Source organism: Rhinolophus sinicus, chromosome 14 (genome assembly GCF_057876585.1).
Source record: "Rhinolophus sinicus isolate RSI-liver-muscle chromosome 14, RSI-T2T, whole genome shotgun sequence".
NCBI classification, from domain to species: domain Eukaryota; kingdom Metazoa; phylum Chordata; class Mammalia; order Chiroptera; family Rhinolophidae; genus Rhinolophus; species Rhinolophus sinicus.
In genome coordinates, this window is record NC_142514.1 from 114,996,323 (window position 1) to 115,000,641 (window position 4,319).

General features: G+C 31.9%; 1 non-coding gene across 1 annotated transcript; it reads left to right on the plus strand.

Annotated features, from left to right (window-relative positions):
* Positions 1 to 3,627: 3,627 nt before the first annotated feature.
* On the plus strand, positions 3,628 to 3,734 carry LOC141572635 (U6 spliceosomal RNA). Its single transcript, XR_012497943.1, has one exon. It is a non-coding gene; the product is annotated as a U6 spliceosomal RNA (small nuclear RNA).
* The last annotated feature ends 585 nt before the right edge of the window (positions 3,735 to 4,319 follow it).

The following is a 4,319-nucleotide window of genomic DNA, read 5'->3' on the forward strand; positions in this document are numbered from 1 at the left end:
GTGACTGCTACAATTTGCAATCCCAGCAACAGTGCATGAGGGTTCCCTTTTCTCACATCCTCTCCAACACTTGTTTATTGATTTATTGATGACAGCCAGCCATTCTGACAGCTGTGTGGTGATACCTCATTGTGACTTTTAATTTGCATATCCTTGATGATTAGTGATGTGGAGCATCTTTCCATATGTCTATTGGCCATCTGTATGTCCTCTTCAAAGAAATGTCTACTCAGGTCCTCTGCTCATTTTTAATTGGATTATCTGCAGTTATTTTGGTGTTAAGTTGTATAAGTTCCTTACATGTTTTGAATATTAACTGCTTATTGGATGTGTCATTGGTTAATATCTTCACCCATTCAGTAGACTGTCTTTTCATTTTGTTGATGGCTGCCTTCATCGTGTAGAAGCTTTCTAGGTTGTTGTAGTCCCATTTGTTTTTTCTTTGTTTTTTCATTTGTTTCCCTTGTCCCCCCAAAAGATATGTCCAAAAATATTACTAAGACTGATGTAAAAGACTTCCTGCCTGTGTTTCATTCTAAGAATTGTATGGTTTTTAGATTTACATTTAAGTGTTTAATCCATTTTGAGTTTATTCTTGTATGGGGTATAAAACAGAGATCCATTTACATTATTTTGCATGTATCTGTCCAATATTCCCAGTATTATTAGAAAGACTGTCTTTATCCCATTGTATATTCTTCCATGCTTTGTCATAGATTAATTGACCATGTAGGCATGGGTTTATTTCTGGACTCTCTCTTCTATTCCATTGATCTATGTGTCTGGTTTTAATGCCAGGGCCATGCTGTTTTGATTACTAATGACTTGCAGTACAGTTTGATATCAAGTAGCATGATACCTCCAACTTTGTTTTTCTTTCTCAAGATTGCTTTGGCTATTTGGAGTCTTTTGTGATTCCATATAAATTTTAGGGTTATTTGTTCTAGTTCTATGAAAAATGTCATTGGTATTTTGATAGGGATTGTATTGAATCTGTATATGGCTTTGGGTAGTATGAACATTTCAACAATGTTAATTCTTCCTATCCATGAGCACAGTACAACCTTCCATTTATTTGTATCTCCTTTAATTTGTTTACCCAATGTCTTATAGTTTTCTTTTACCTCCTGGGTTAAATTTATTCCAAAGTATTTTATTCTTTCTGATGGAATTGTAAATGGGACTACTTTCTTAATTTCTCTTTCTGATAATTTATTAGTATATAAAAATGCAAATGATTTCTGAATATTAATTTTGTATCCTGCTACTTTATTACATTCATTTATCAGTTCTAATAGTTTTTGGTGGAATCTTTAGGATGCTCTCTATATAGTATCATGTCATTCTACAAATGACAGTTTTCCTTCTTCCTTTATAATTCAGGTGACTTTTATTTCGTTTTCTTGTCTGATTGCTGTGGCTAGGACTTCCAATACTATGTTGAATAAAAGTGGTGAAAGTGAGTCTTCTTGTCTTGTTCCTGATCTTAAATAGTTTTCAGCTTTTCACCATTGAGTATGATATTAGATGTGGGTTTGTTTTATATGGCCTTTATTATGCTGAGGTATGTTCCCTCTATTCCCACTTTGCGAAGCATTTTCATCATAAATCAATGTTGGATTTTGTCAAATGCATTTTCTGCTTTTGTTAATATGATCATATCATATTTTTCCTTCATTTTATTTACATCATATGATGTTAATTGATTTGTTAGATTTTGTGCAAACCTTGTATCCCAAGAATACCACTTGATTATGGTGTATGATCTTTTTAATGTATTGCTGATTTGGTTTACTAATATTTTGTTGAGGATTTTTGCATCAGTGTTCATCAGGAATATTAGCCTATAAATTTTATTTATTTATTTATTTATTTATTTATTTATTTATTTATTTATTTATTATTATTTAGTATCTTTGTCCTGTTTTGGTAATGCTTACCTCTTAAAATGAGTTTGGGAGCCTTCCATCATCTTGAACTTATTGGAATAGTTTAAGATGGGTACGTACAAATTGTTCTTTGTATGTTTGCATGTGAAGTCATCTGGTCCAGAGCTTTTGATTGTTGTGCGTGTTTTTTATTACTGACTCAATTTTGTTACGAGTTATTATTTTGTTCAGATTTCTATTTCTCCTGATTTAACTGACAAGAAATAATTTGGGTTTTTAATGAAAAATGTGGAGTATGCACGAAAGCCATAATATTAGTGAAAAAGGCAAACACCACTCTTAAAGATCCACACTATCAGGTGATTACTCAACCATATGTATCTTTATAAACTCTAAGCCCATAATTTGGCCTGCAATAACATCGGCAATGGATTTGATGTCTAATGTTAATACAAACAATTTCAAAGTGAGGTTTTCTACATACGTATAAGAAAGCTCTTAAGCCACCTGATAAAAAAACAATGCATGCCCTAGTCAAAAACATAGTCAATGGGCTTTAAGCAGGAAAAGACAAGAAAATAAACTACTAGGACAATACATAAAGGACCACTTGAAACTTTCAAATCACTATATAATGATCAGAAAACAACTATACTTGTGAAGTACTTCTAAAGGATAGCAGTTCCCTATAAATTGCATCTGCAATACATATAAAGGATGATACATAATCCCTAGCACGGTTTCATCTAAAGAATGAAAAGCAGTATTAACACCAAAAAAAAAAAAAAAATCGATCAATGTAATTTACCCTGTTAACAGAATAAAGCAGAAGCATCATATGATCATTTGACAAAGTTCAATATCTATTCCTGAAAACAACTTTTCACAAATTGTGAATAGATGGAACTTCTTCAATCTGATAATGCCATTTTAAGAAAAACCTACAGTTAACATCATACTAATGGTGTAATATTGAACTCTTTCCCGATAAGATCAGAAGAAATTCAAGGATTCTTTCTCATCACATAAAGTCTACATTGCACTAGAGGTTTGTTTATGTAAAAAATCCTAAGACATCTAAAAATACCTATTAGACTCAAAAAACTGATTCAGCAAGGTCATTGGATAAAGGTTAATATGTAAAAACCAACTGTGTTAATATACTAGCAGCAAACATTTCAAAATAAAATTTAAAATTCCATTTACAATAGTATTCGCAGATACAAATTATTTAGGCCTTTTTTATTTTTTAATTTATAAATGTTTATGGCCATTCTGTTTTGGTGGTTTATACGCATGCTGTACTTTGGGAAGTATTTTATGCATGGTTTAATTTAATTTTCAAAACAACGTTTGAGGTAGATTATTATTATTTTTTCTACATTACTTGTTCAAATGACATGGCCAGAAAGAGATAGAGAGAGAGTTCAACTCTGGGTTGAAGGACTCTAAGCCCAACTTGTTTCTACTATACATACCTTGGGAAAATATATGAAGTATAATATTAGTCCATTAATGTTCTAATTAATAATTTTCCCATAGATATCAATAGACTCAAAGTAGCTTTGGTAAAATGTGTACATCTTAAAGTATTCTTATTCATTATAAACAAATGTTACAGGATAAGAAGAGACTGATTCACTTAGGGAAAAAGTGAAACAGATTTAAAAAGAAGCAAATGGAAGTAATCACTATAAAAACTGGCATCCTAATAATAGGACAAAAAGAAATCTATCTCGTGCTCGCTTTAACAGCACATATACTAAAATTGGAATGATACAAAGGAGATTAGCATGGCCCCTGAACAAGGATGGCACGCAAGTTCATGAAGCATTCCATATTTTTGCTGTATAAGATGTGAGAGGGGTAGTAGATTGAGGGAGGGAGGTTATCACTTTGTGTGGGGTGTAAATGTCTAACTATTATGTTGCTGTGTACACCTAAAACTAATAAAATAAACATACAGAATTTGCCAAGAAAAATATGCACACATTTTAAGAAAGGAAAAAACTGTATTCAAATTGTAATACTCTCTATATACCGTTAACAAAAGATGAATACAAGTCACGTGTATACATTTTTTTGGAACCCTCGTATATCTTAAATATGCTAGTTTCTAAATGTTTTGAAATACTAAGAGTATCAAGCCACATGGAATTAAAATGAAACATTAAAGAACACATGCAGACAAAACAAAACAAACAAACAAAAAAACCGCAAACATATGAAAGTATATTGCTGTCTTGGCAGTCCCACCTACTACTTTGGTAATTTGCTGGAAGGATTCACATGGCTCAACATGAAGTTATACTCACGGCTAAGGTTTATTACAGAAAAGCATACAAGGCAAGAAGAGCAGAAAAAAAGATAGACATATGTGAAGGTGAGAAAAGTCACTTATAAGATTTCTTATCCTCCTGCATGGATTGC